Source organism: Acinonyx jubatus, chromosome E4 (genome assembly GCF_027475565.1).
Source record: "Acinonyx jubatus isolate Ajub_Pintada_27869175 chromosome E4, VMU_Ajub_asm_v1.0, whole genome shotgun sequence".
NCBI classification, from domain to species: Eukaryota; Metazoa; Chordata; class Mammalia; order Carnivora; family Felidae; genus Acinonyx; species Acinonyx jubatus.
This window is the reverse complement of record NC_069395.1, coordinates 8,232,949-8,247,162: the sequence shown is the minus strand read 5'-3', so window position 1 is coordinate 8,247,162 and position 14,214 is coordinate 8,232,949. Positions and strand designations below refer to the sequence as shown.

General features: G+C 51.6%; 1 protein-coding gene across 7 annotated transcripts in view; it reads right to left on the bottom strand.

Annotated features, from left to right (window-relative positions):
* The window catches only part of PBX1 (PBX homeobox 1), a 327,302-nt gene that overhangs the window by 244,669 nt on the left and 68,419 nt on the right, over positions 1 to 14,214 (bottom strand). The window lies entirely within an intron of this gene.

Genomic DNA, 14,214 nt, shown 5'->3' with positions numbered 1-14,214 from the left:
AACCGGCCCAGCACAGGACGCACAGCCGCGTTGCGCACTTAGGGCGGACAGCCCAAAGAAGAGTTTCGTTACATTACACGTCCTCCTCTTCCCCAGAAATAACAAGAAAAAGAAGTCATTTGTTGTAAAACAACTACACCTGTGTGAAAATCGCATGTATTGCAACTGAGTTGTGACAGAAATACAGAAACCTGGCAGTGGTCAGAGCTGGTCAATCCACTCAGTGCTGAAATGGGATTTAGGTCCCCCAAGGCCATCAGAGAAAACCTCTCTCCACTTGGCAAGCTCCCTGTCATTCGTGGATGTGTGCATGTATGTGACTCTATTTGTTTTCTCCCTCAAAGACTTAGGGTCTCCAAGCCCTGTTTCCGTTCGGGAGCAAAGGGAAATGGACAAGCGAGGCGGCCAGGTTGGGCCACATTTCCAGCCCAGAAGCATCTACGGGTCTTTGGAAACCAAGAATGCCTCCCTCTTCCTGATGGTTTTTACAGAAGAAACTCAATTTGATTCCTTAATTTCCGTGGCTTCGGATGACAGGCCTTCCCACTGCTGACCTAACCAGTTAGGCAGCGACAATTACTCATTCAGTGGCTACATTTGCCAAAAACATTGGATTGATGATTTTAAATGATTTTCATCATATAGATGAGGGGAGGATTACAGCCGATTCTTGTTTCTTTGCTTGCTTGCTTGCATGCTTATTTATTTCTTTAATCACCATGTGCTCCCGAATCAATTCCCCCTTCATTCTGCTCCAGAGAAACTCTGGCTCACTTAAAGACGAGGTCTGAGCACCTATAACAGGCTGTCCAGGAAAGAAGGCAGAGACAGAGAAATTAAATCTCTTCAGATTTGCACTGTATACTCCTGGTCAAGGTGCTTGGACCTTCTTTCATCTGACTACCTCCACAAGACAGGCGGCACGCTCCCCATTTACAGGCAAGACGACTGAGGCTGACCAAGGTCACGTGACTTGCCCAAGGTCACACAGTCTATGAGCCTGGAGCTCGGAGTCGGAGCCTTCTACTCGACTCCTGCCTCACAATTCCCAGCCCCCACTGTGACCCTGGACGGACATGAGTCAAAATCACTGCGGAACTTGTCATTCAGCAAGGTCCTTGTCACGATGGTGGCATCATTGCTCTCCCCCAACTTCTCTGCTGACAAATCTGCACACTCGTGGGGAGTGAGGTATGTCACCTCCGTGTGTGGGTTGGCAAGAATAATGGCCCACGAACCATTTTTTCAAAGGGCCACTTACTTTGTCCTTAATATTTCAAACCCAAGCCCTCTGCCATCATTCTCCTCCTACCCCTAAGTCCAAATTCTTTTCGACCACCCCCCCATACTGTTTCGCCCTCACCCCCCTCACCCCCCACCTTAAAATCAAACAGCCATGGAGTCTGTTCAGATGCCCTATTCATCAAGGAAATGAATTCCATATGCATAATTCATTTCTTTTGTGAACTTTTTCCCCTGCGGGGAGTTAATGCTCTCCAGTGCATCGGGGACCGAGGCAGGCAGAAGGGACCAGTGAGCGAAGGGGGCAAAAATGCCTTCCCCGTGTAGCCAGGACAGAGAGGGGCCAAGAGGTCTGGCCTCTGCTGGCTGGCACCTAGAAGTCCACCATTTTATCTCGCAAAAAAGCTAGGGGGACCCTGGCCCGCTGATCAGAGGACAATAGGCTTCGCCTTCAAGGGCGAGCAGCCAGGGGAGCCCAGAGGCCTTCTTTCCAAGCCCAGGGGCTGACGGTCGCCTGGAGAGACAAAATGGATAGATCCCTTCCACTCCTCCGTGCCTCTGCTCATATTAAAAACCCAAAACTAAACAAAGAGATATACACCGTGCCCAATGCAGCATGTTTAACAGCTGTTGCATTTGGAGAAAAAGCAGTCCCCAGTCCAAAGTCAGATTTGAAAAACGGCTTTATTAAGGGAAAGATTTACTGTATATGAACTCCAAGACTAGAAAGAGGAGGAGGAGGGGCAGCTGAGAAAGACAGATCTGCCAGACAGGGAGCCCAACTGACTCCGCTGGCTGATGTTACCTTTTGGCAAGTTTCGCTGACCCCCACGACCTCCTGGAAGGGACAGACCTTTGGTTATTAACTCTTTAATAACAGTCTAGAACCCCAGAGTTCAGAGCTGGCTGGATAAATGGCACAAGAGATTTTAAGGCCAAGAAGGAAGCTTCTATTCCAGCACAGCCTACTTCGGGGAAACTGAGGTTACTTAGCGTCTTATCCGAATTTTTAAAAACACCTCTTTCTTTTCACTTCTCGGCTTCTGCCTTCCTCCCTCTCCACAGACCCAGGGGAAGGGAATGGTAATCATTTTAGATTTGGGGATTCTCGTGCCTGATTCTACAACCGCCTCGTCGTTCAGGAACTGCATCTTGGGAAAAGGTCCACCAGCTACCTGTGGGTGGTCTGATGTGGGCTAGACAGGATGAAGCCAGTGAACTAAGTACGAAACAGAACTGCATCTCCCAACACGTGGAAAGCAACAGAAAGTCTGCTGCGATTCCCGGACGAGTAACCTGTCCAGGCAAAGAAAACCGCCAACGGCTTCCATCTAACGTATGAAAACCAGAAAGTGGCCGGCCAGTTTTATTTCACCATCCACTAGAAGCGTAACGCCAAAATACGCGCTCCATAGGGAAGCAACGGAGAGCAATAAAGGATATGTGAGTTATAAATTAAAGCACCCCCTGGGGTTGGGGACCTGAGAGAGCTCCTCGCCCTGGCCTCACAGAGCTTGCGGTCTATTTAGGAAAGAAAGAAGTGTGAAGGGAATTCTAAAGTTCAAGTGAGCCCAAAGAATATAGAGATGCCTCAACAAGCCAGACGACACCGGCAGTCGGCAGAGATTCCCAGAGACCCCTCCATGACAGCCACCGGCCCACGGCAGCTTCAGGCAAAGGCTCTGGAGTTGGGCGGACACGTGTCTGAACCCCAGTGATGCCACTGGCTGGTTATGTGAGTTTTGACATGAATTTACCCTCTCAAATCTCATCTGTCAAATATACCGTATAATGTCACTTCTTCGTAGGATGTTTGTACGAATTTAATTAGATTAAGGCGTATACAATAACTTGGTCGTATGCCCAATGATGTATGTGAGTAGTATACGCAATAAGTACCCAATAAATTACAAACTGAACAAGGTGTTAGCCCATTTAACCACTGGAAACAAACATGGTGGTATAGACTGACAGTGACGGGTAAGTTGGCTTGGCACGAAGTCTGATGTAGCCGTATAACTTACTTCTTTTATTATTTTTTTTTCATTATTTAAGTTTATTTATTTACTTATTTTAATGTTTATTTTTGAGAGAGAGAGACAGAGAGACAGAAGAATGGGGGAGGGGCAGAGAGAGGGAGGGAGACACAGAATCGGAAGCAGGCTCCGGGCTCCCAGCTGTCAGCACAGAGCCCGACGCGGGGCTTGAACCCACAGACCACGGGATCGTGACCGGAGCTGAAGTCGGACGCCCGACCCAACCGACTGAGCCACCCAGGCGCCCCTCTAACCTTGCTTCTTATATGGACTGGCTAGAAGGTGAGTCGAAGAGAATAAAGGAAACCAACCCCTCAGCTGAAGACCTGGTTTTTCCATCCCTCACTCTGGAAGTATCTAGCTTCCACCAGGTGGACCTTCCATCTCCGTGCTGTGTTTCGGCAAGATACCAGTCAGCATCTCTCTGCCGCCTTTGGGGATAATCTGGACAGTAAGTAGCATCGCCCTGTCACGGGGGTTCGGAGAGCTTCTGCAACGCCCCATTTAACTGCTCTGTGCTCCTATCTTCGGGCTTCATTAGCATATTTCAGCAGTGCCTTGATGGATGAAGATAGATGGGAGAACATCATCCTTGGTGAAATCACTGTTTCATCAAGGTTAAACCAGCCTCGAGCTTCGCCACCTCCCTTTGTTTGGCTAGGTCTCTAATAACAAAATTAACGGCAGAATTAATGCCCAGGAGGCTCCCGGTGAAATACACTGATGCCCCCAGAATGAAGCTTTATCCCGGACCTCCCAGTTTATAATCCATCAATCAGTTGCTTCCATACTTTATTTTAAACTAAAACATCACCTCCATCACAGCAGAAGCCCGCCTCTCCAGCCTTTCCTCTGAAACAGCTGGGCTGGGAAAAGGCTAAGAGGGAGCCTGTTGCCTCAGAACTGTCACAGAGACGCCAGTCAAAGCAGACAACACAGGGCTCACGTGCACGTAGGTCTGCTCTCTACCACTGGACCGCGAGCTCCTTGAGGGCAGACCGTTTTTGTCCAATGTCCTTGAAACACCTCACGAAGTCTATTGCTCTCGAAGGCAAGTGGCCTCTGTTCACTACGTCCTCGCTGGTACAAAGGGAACCGTGTGCGCCACGATAGAAACGTCTTCTGTTGTCCACAAAGGCCCACGCAACACTTACCACCCAGTAGGACTTCACAAGACGAGGGTGCAGTGCAAATCCCGCGGCCTCGACCCCACGGGAATTGCCCCCAACAAGTCTCCACCTCACCCCTAAGGGATTTCACCTCTGAACCAACCCCTGGTTGGGACACCCCTGGGTGGCTCTGCATGTGAACACGGAGCGATGCCCTCGATGTTCCAGTCGGAGGCCAACCCGAGGAACAGCGTGTCTGGGGGCCAGCTGTAATTCCATTTCTTGTCAGCTGTCACATCCCCTTGGCAGGACGCTTCTGCTCTGTGGGACCCAGCCTCCCCAAGGTGGAAGCAGCTTGCACGCAGTCCCCTCACCTCCGAACAGGTGTCACTCCCGACTTCCCGTGTGGTCTGCCGGACAGACGGCGACGGGAATGTGGGAGTGCACGTGAGCACCCCTGAAAAAGAGGTGTGACAGAAGTAAGCCGCGCTAGACGACGTGAGCAGGATATTGCTACCCTGTGCATCCAGATAATTTCCTAACAAAATGGGCAAGGGAGAGGGGGAGGAGGTGGGGGAGGGAAAACATCCCCAAAGCGGCATGTTAGTTACATAACTCATCGGGGTACTTTATCTCACTGGACCTCGATTTTCCAGGGGTGTTTGTGAAGATCAAAGCCTTCAAGCTTATCAAGTGTTCTAACTTCCTTACAGGAAGGGGCGTTAGCTGAATACCAAAAGTCGCCGTGACCGTGCAAAAACCAAGCACAACGTGTGAGATAGGTCATGAAAAGGATGCAAATCCACAAGCTTGCACCATTTGGAGGGGCTGGGACTCAGCGGGCAAGAAAACCTCCTTCCTCGCAATGTTCGTTGACATTGATTCTTGAAAAGCCCCAGGAAGAGCGAGCGCCGGAAGGTACGTAAGCCTCGAAGCTGTTCCCCGGGCCCGCTCTCCTGGTTTCTTCCCCGAGGAACAGCTGAGGGAACACCACTGAGCCTTTCGTGGCGACCAAGGCCGCCGCCAAGCCCCGCAGAGAGAACCACATGAAACCACCGCGCAAGAAGGCGGGCTATTTCCACATATAGCCAAGCGGGAGGGCGGCTGAGGAAGCATGTCTGCGGGGGGGAGAAGGCCTCGCTGCTGTACTGGCCTCCACTCAGCCACCGGCCGTCCTCCTGGCCTGAGCCGGTCCCCCGGGTGCCATCGCGGGGGGCTGCTGGACCCCTCTGAAGACGGATCCAGGGATGCATGGATCCCACCCATGTCTCTCCCCTCCGCTCCTCTCCCTTCTTCCTCCCTGCCCCCAAGCCGCAAGTAGAATGCTAAGATGACTATCACGAGTCAGCTGTGGCACAGGGCCATGGAATGTGACAGTCAGACGCCGCTCAGAGAGGACGCAATGGAAAGAACAGGTGGTGTGGAATTTTAGAACCACGCTGCTTTCAGCATTCCGCTCAGAGGCCCGGAGGGCTGCTCACAGGGGCACTTTTTGAAGGATGGTCTCTCCCCACGCAGAGAACAAGACATGGAGGAAGATGCTGGTATCTCGGAGAGGCCGGAAGCGAGAGCCAGAAGGGGGTCCTGAGAGTTCAAGTCCCGCCTCCGACAAAGAAGGGAGGTACGAACAGCTGTTTGTCCGGAAGACTGTGCCCGTGGTTTCAGACGCAAGGAACCAATGAAAATAAGCACATGCCGTCCCGGGTGCTAGCGCGAGCACGTGGTTTCTGAGGATCTGTGCTGGGCAAGGGCCAGTCCCCCGAGTGGAGCATCTTCAGAGTCAGAGCTAAACATGCCGAAGCCTCGACTTCCTCCGAGAAACAAGTCAACGTGACCGTCACCCGCGCTGGGGAACCTGAAGGACGAGAGTGCTTCTTCGCAGGTCCCCGTGAGAGAGGCGAGCCGAGAAAGGGCAGCCTTCCCCTTTGAACCCCGGAGCCACTCTGTAGACTAGAAGACACACAAGTCTAAACAGAGAGGAGAAGACATGAGGCCTTACTTCAACCCTGCTGATCGCACCCAGCTCCGTGGAGGCTTCCAGAGGCCACGCTGCCATCTGTCCGGAGGTCACTCACTGGTCATCCTGGAGTCTAAAAGTCAAGTCTCAGGGCGCCTGGGTGGCTCAGTCAGTTGGGCGTCCGACTTCGGCTCGGGTCACGATCTCAGAGCTCATGAGTTCGAGCCCCACGTTGGGCTCTGTGCTGACGGCTCTGAGCCCGGAGCCTGCTTCTCATTCTGTGTCTCCCTCTCTCTCTGCTCCTCCCCCACTTGTGCTCTGTCTCTCTCTGTCTCTCAAAAGTGAATAAATGCAAAAATAATAATAATAATAAAAGTCAAGTCTCAAGCTCCTGGAACCTTCTCACTCCACAAGGACTTCCTATACTACTCCAATCCCTCTGGTTTTTGCCAAAGACTTCATGTACCACTTCAGGCCCTAGGATTTTGGTTCATCTTGGAAGCAATGGTCTCTAGAACCCCGAACAAATAATCTCACTATACCATAGTACTGTCTCATCATCTGTGAGATGTGTGTCAGCCAGTTAACCATCCCAACTGATTCTGTAAGGACTGTCTAAGAAACCACTAAAAATAAATTAAGACCCTCCAAGCCGCCCATGAACCAAGTCAAGCAATAAAGGAGGCCAGTTTCCTGTCTTCTCTAACCTAAATGGAGGGAAATACTGGCTCTTCCTTTAGAAGGCTAAGACTTGGGGCGCCTGGGTGGCTCAGTCGGTCAAGCGTCTGACTTCGGCTCAGGTCATGATCTCGCGGTTCGTGGGTTCGAGTCCCGCGTCGGGCTCTGTGCTGACAGCTCGGAGCCCGGAGCCTGCTTCAGATTCTGTGTCTCCCGGTCGCTACCCCTCCCCTGCTCACGCTCTGTCTCTCTCTGTCTCTCAAAAATAAATAAACACCAACAACGACAACAACAAAAAAGACTAAGACGTAAGACAAAAACCAAGATGTCGAAGTTTGTTCTGCACAAGCTTTTGCCTTTCTCCTCCCGATTTCCCGTTCTTGAACCACGGAGAGGACGGTAACAACAATTACCAGCTATGCTAACAAACTTGAGTCCTTTTGAACCTTCAGACCCACTCGGTCAGGCAGATACTGCTAACCCCCTCGCAGGCAAGAGCACGCAGGTTCAGGTGCGGCACGCGGCTTGCACAAACCCACCCTGCGGGGCGGGAGCGGAAAGAAGGATCGAACCGGGGTCGTCTGATGCCAAGCCTGTGCTCTGGCTGTGATCCAACTCCCATAGACCGCAACCGGGCAGGTGGCACCCTCACCCAAGAGGGGGTGAGGCGGTGAGCACACAGTCCCTTTTGCTCACTGCCAGGGCTACCTCCCTCAAGCTTTCGGCTGCAGTAACCCCCGGTGCTCTACGCACACAACCACCAAGGCCCGAAGTCTGACTCAGGAGGCCCCTGCCAAGCAAGCGTCTTTAGACTCCGTAGCAAGCAGGTGACCTCGGCGAGGAGTGTCACGCGTGAGGGGTGCAGGTGAGAGCTGGGAGAAACGGTCGGCCCAGCAGGGATCACCTGCCCTGATCTCTCCCGCCCGCTTTGTTCCCCAAACCTCAAAGAACAATAGGTAGTCACGATCCGCTCTCTTGTCTTTTCCACTTAGTGTGTGAGTGAGCGCGCGTGTGTCTTTATCAGAGAACTGGCTGTTTTATATTACATTCACACACGCAGAGCAGGGGCTCGCCGGGCCCAGTAGAGGCAGCACCCGGAGGAGCGAGGCACTCTTCTGAGCTTACCGGTTTCGTTTAGCAGTCAACCTCCAGGTCTGACGGTGCGCAAGAACTTCGAAGGGGAAACTGAGGAACGCGGCATAAAAATGAGGGCTTGGTGCCAGACGGTGCGGAAAGTAATCGCTTGAAAGCGGGCACTTGCGTATTTATCTACCGTGGTTCGCTATGTTTTCCTACATCTCGTTGTGCCTAGGGCAGAGAGTGACCTGCAGAAGCCATCTGTATTGTCCAGCAGACCAAACAGGAAGAGGCGCAGAAATCTCGGCAAGTGGCCACGCGGCCTCTGTTGCTAGGCAGCGCGATTATGTCCATTCCCCGCTGCTTGGCAACCGGCATTTCCCATCACATACACACACAGCCACGGCAGCAGCACAAGGGTCTTACAGCTTGGAGAGAAAGGGCTGCATTTCAAAGGAGCTTCTGAGTGTGAATGGATCCCCTCGACATTCCGCCGATATCCAGATGGCCCCCAGAGCGAGATGGCCCCATTTAATCAGAAAGTGTCCCTTTGGTGACACTTGAATTTTACCTGATGGCTGTACAAATCTTCTACTGCGTGCGGTGACGTGCCAGAAAGAGCCTGAGTCAGCAAGCTCGAGCTTTTGGAGAAGACAGCCTGTGCTCTCTGCCCCATACCTCTGAAGAATTCGTTGGTAGAATGATCGTTTTCCCAGGATCGGCTGTCTAGCAGGCTAGGCTTCAGAGGGCCAGATACCTTAAATGATGATGTTTCTTTCTGTGGTCCCCGACCAAATGCCAGCTCAACCTGGCAAGCTTCTCTTAACGGAGGGCAGAACTGTCCTACCGTCACCTCATCGGTCACTATCTGTCAACTCAACAGCAAGGCCAAAGTCATCAACTTATTGTAGCTGCCTACCGTATAACAAGACTCCTTCAGCCCACCTCCTGCCTGCCTCTGAGTGATAAAGAGATGCCCAAAATCCCACTGGAAGTTAGTGTCCCAGCAGGCACTTGAACTCAGAAGCCCTCGGCCACTAGTCAACTGTCCTGGCCACCATGAGACCTGCTCCATTGTTTTCTGCCTAGACCCACGGAAGGATCGTGTTAATTCATTTTTTATTCCAGTTTTCTTTCAGTCCAACCTTTTAATGTAGCAACTGCTCTCACAGCCCCCTTGAGGAGAGACCACACAGAGTTCTGCGCTGCCCGCCAGGGGAAGCACTCTCCTAATACCATCAAGGGCAGACGCACGCTCTTCTCAATCTTTCCGCAGGCTTTGAGAACATTCTCCGGCACCATTCCGATTCTACTCTGCATTCGGTGAGATCATCCAAAGTGATAACCTCATTGGTATTTCATTTTCTTCCCGGCCCCAGCTGGAGAATTTTTCCCCTCATTAAAATTAACGAGGTCAGTTTCCCAAGCTCAAGATACCGAGCACTCCTGTTGGAGTTTTGTTTCTTAAATGGAGCTACAGTCTCTAAGTGCAAAGTTATACTAAGCGTCATTTACTTTATTGCTGCGTAATAAGAAACCAAAATGGAAGTACTAAGCTATCCTCCCCGTACATCTGACACCTCAGCAGCCACACGCAAACACACACAAACCACACATCCCCGACTCAGCCCGTGGCTTCCCTGCGTTCTGGCCACAAAAGGAACCTCACTGGTAGGAAGAAAAAACAAAACAAAACAAAACTCGGGCCTCCTAAGTGGCCAGGGATCCAGCTAGCATCCCAACCAACTGGAGAAGAAAGACACAGTCTCCCTGGGCATTTGACAAAGCCACGGCGTCCCCGTGGACAGTAATACAGGGCAAACGAATCTGAGCCGAGGGGAGGGGCTCGCCTCGGCAGCCGGTGAACAGGTGACCAGATATCCAAAAGCTTAAGGTGGCAGTCCCATCAAAAATCAAGGGCGCATTATATGTCACCAAATAAGAGACGTCCTTAACACTACATCCCTGGTGAAAGGAAGGGGAGAAAACAAATAAACATAAAAAGCCAATTCCATAAATGAGGTGGAAAGGCGCTCTCCCGGGCATCCATGAATACTCCTATCCCACATGCCAGAAACAGGCTGGGCTCATCCACCTTGTTCCAGGCTGGAGTAACATGCTTTTGAGACAGTCACGCAGCAGGGAACACAGTCCCGTTCAGACTCCCTCCTTCCCTCCTCCTCTCAGTTTCCTTCTCCTGAGGTAGCCCAACCAACTTTGGGCACCCCCCCCCCCCGTCTTCGCCCCACCCCCATGCTGTAGACCTGTAAAAATAAGATCTAACTATAACTGGACTGAGATCGAAAGGGGGGTAAAAAAGATGCTAGGGGGAAGGACGCAAACCTGGGAGGGGATTCCCACCAACTAGGCCGCTGGATTTGTCAAGGATTTGACCAGGGACAGGGAAGGGGAGGGAGCTCTCGGGTCCCAGTGATGGCTCATCAAAGTCCAATCAGAAAGTGGGGGAGGACCCCGGGCAGCCTCATGTGACCCAGCACAGAAAGCCAAGTCTCGAGAGGAGCTGTGCACGTGAGGAAGGTGCACCCGGACATCTTTACTGAGCCTGCCAGAGAGCGAGAGACACAGACAGACAGAGAGAGAGAGAGAGAGAGAGAGAGAGAGAGAGAGAGAGGGAGAGAAGGAGAGGGAGATGTGGGTGGGGGGTGGGGGGGGAGAGAAGCGGGGGGGGGGGAGAGAAGCAAGGGGGGAGAGAAGGAGAAAGAAAGAGAGAGAGAGAGAGAGAGAGGGAACGAGCAAGGGAGTCTATCCAAAGCTGCATCCGAACGAACCTTAATAAGTTAATGCAGAAATCCTCCCAAGGAGTCTGGCTACAGGAGACGCTGGTCTCCCCTGAATCAAAATCTGTTATGTTGTAATATAATAGATGTAAATTAAAACAGAAAATCTATCATGCCTCTAATGTACCCTGATGGCTGAGTGTGTGGATCCGTCCGAGGAGAGGCACCAGGAGGAAGGGTGATATATGGCGAAGCTGGATGGAGGGCGAAAACCGTGGCGAGGCGCGCGGCAGAGTGGCGCAGCCCGTTCACGCTCCTCAGACCCAAGGGCAAGAGACGAATAAATGTTGATTAGTGTTGATTTTGTCCGACAAACGCCTGTCGAGTGACAGTTGGGCTAAGCTGCACTGAAAGAGAACCATTAATCTTGGTCTGGTTTAAGTAGAGTATATTAATTTGTGTCATTTTTACTAAGTCGTACTGAGAAAGGCCTCTTACCGCTTTGCATATGACTGCTTTGGTGGTTTCGCCTGGTCCCCCTCCCCCCCCACCCCTCACCCCCCACTTTCCACAACAGATACCACGGTGGCAGCAGCAAATTCAAATGACACAGCAGGGGAGCAGGGGACTGAGAGCCCCTCTCTTGGATTAAGAAAATAAACTCCCAGGGTGTTGGCATAGCAACAGCATTTCAGATGAACTGCTATATATTCAGTGATTAATAAATTAACATTTTTTACAGTTGTTCCTCCTTTCCTCCCCACCCCCACCCTCCCCAACCCCCCCCCCCAACTCAACACTTCAACCTTCTCCACGCTGTGTCTCTTGCCTCCTCTAAGGAGACAGAAAGGAGGCTCCGCGTATTAGCAGCCCAAGAGTTAACTCCTGCCCACGGCTGCCATCCCTAAAGACGGCCAACATGGCCTCTTGTCACCCGTGAGGCTAGCGGGCCGACCCACACGGACCTCCGTTCAATATGGTGCTCGCAACATGGCTCTCTCCAAGATACAGCCGGCAGCGGTCCTCGGCCCCAGACGTCTGGGCCTTTCCAAGTCCCGACAGGCTAGGAGACAACCAAGAGTGACCCTGCCTCCCCAAAAAACGCATCCTTCTGAAACAAAGACCCCCAAAGCATGTCCAAGGGGGCCTGGACCTCCCTACCGCGTGCCATGAAAAGAAAGTGCGTGTCTGTGGGATGATGGCAAACCAAAAGGACGCTGACACTTCCCTTCTGAGCTTACGGTCGCCCACCAGGCCCTACAACAGACTTGGGCAATTCCTATTCCAGAAACGGAACCCAATCAGCGTTGGGAGGGAAGAACAGATACTAAGCACTGCCCTGGCCCTCTGGTCAGTCAAGTTGGTGAACTTGAACACGAAGTCAAGTTCAAAGAGGAGTCTCTTTTGAAAGCCTTCGTGAAATAATGTTATGCTTCAGGAGACAGGAAGAGGGAAATGGCAAATTCTGAACTTCAGCATAACCATTTCTTAGTCCCAGGTGAGCCCCAGCAGGTGCAGAACCAGGCCGGGTCCTGCGGACGGCCGACGGCTCAGCCCTCAGGAGACACATGCCCACGACATCCCTGAAGGAGCCTCTGGCCAAATCGCTCAGCAACCCACAAGTTCGGGCTCTAAGAAGACCGGAGGAGGAATACTCAGTGAGCAAGCCAGAAACCTCCAAAGCAGAAGAAAGAACAGAATAGACTATTCCAGAGCTGGCACTGAGGGTGACAGCGTTCCAGGCAGTGGGGAGCTGGCTTGCAAGGTGGCAGCATTGAAGAGAGCTGGGTCGTCATTATCAAAGTCGGTTCTGAGGGGGTTCCTTCCTCAGCTAAATGGGAGGTTAAACTATATAACCTTTTAGGTAGCTCAAGGCCACTGCTGGAGGACGAAGGAAATAAATAACAACAAAAGCACTGTGAGGCTTACCATGTGCCAGGCACTCTCAAGTGCTTTCCATATATTAGCTAGGAGGGGCATACCTACGAAGTAGACGGCACTATTATTCTATAGATTAGGGTACGACACAAAGGGAGCTTAAATAATACATCTAGGTCACCTAACATATACACGGCAAAGCTGTGACTGAAACCGAAGTCACAGGGTCCAGAGTCTACGCTCTTAACTCCGGCACGATGATGTGCTCCATTCAAATTCTACCAGACCCAAGCAAACGACCCATACATACCGAGACCCTTGAATGATAGCAAAACGGACCTGGCCGTGGAAACTCCAGGAATAGAAAATGATGTGATTACAAACAGTAGAAGGAGAGAAACAGAAGACAGTCCTGAAAACAGAACCCAAAAGAAGTCAGTCAACACCTTTCAGCCGCGGACACGCTACGCGAACGTAGTGAGGTGGACCCAGTGTCAGGAGAACTGGTTCTGGGTCCCAGCTCTGCCACTAAGACCTGTATGAACTCAGCCGAGTTAACATCCACTCTGGACTTCCCTCTCAGCGAAGCAACTGGTTGGCGATTTCTAAGGTCTCTTCTGGTTCTTAACCCAACATAGCGCCATGAGATCAATTTCCCACTGTTTAGGTTATTCCCAGAGTCTCTCTTAACAACATCCTTTTGTGCCTCCATTTTTGCCTTTCTACCACCATCCAGCTTCCGGAGAACCCCAATGAGTTCACGGCCATATCCTCTCTTAACCTTAAACAACACACGCGTCCAACGCGTCCACACCATTGGCTCTCCCTAGTCTACTGATCATTAGAAAGGCCTGTTTTTTCGTGGGTTGGGGGTGGGGGGCTGATATAAAACAACAGACTGAGAAAGAAAAACAAACAAACACAGGGGATGAGCAGGGCTGAACCATTGTGAGCCGTCTACCTATTCTACGCTAATAGGACGCCTATAATTTCTGAAATCGTCCACAGATTATGAAAACCTGTTATCTCAAGGTCCCAATCTCGGGCCCAGCAGGAAAAGGCTATACAGGGAGGCTGAGGACAGATGTGCCAGGGTCTCACCTCCCTGAACTCAGAGCCTGACTTCTTCCCCACCTCCCTCTGAAATCAGAATATCTGAATAAATATTCAGAATGGGCCATACCCTGGGAGGAAAAAAGCATAATGAGGACTCAAGGGGGGTCAGGGTAGTGGAGGTCCTAAGGATCCTTCCCGTCCTCTGTTAACTCCAATGCTCCAGGACAAACGTGTCAATGACCATGTCAATGAGGTGCCGTGAGGGCTGTTAATGCCGCAGCCGGGCCAAGGTCCCATGGTTTCAGGGCAGAAGGGTACTAGGTCAGCCCCAAGTAATCGTGATGATAACAATAACAATATTAGTATTTGTCTGCGGATGGGGTGGTGTGAAAGCAATCACATTAAATCCAAGGGGACTCCGATAAAATGACGCCAAGGGTCAG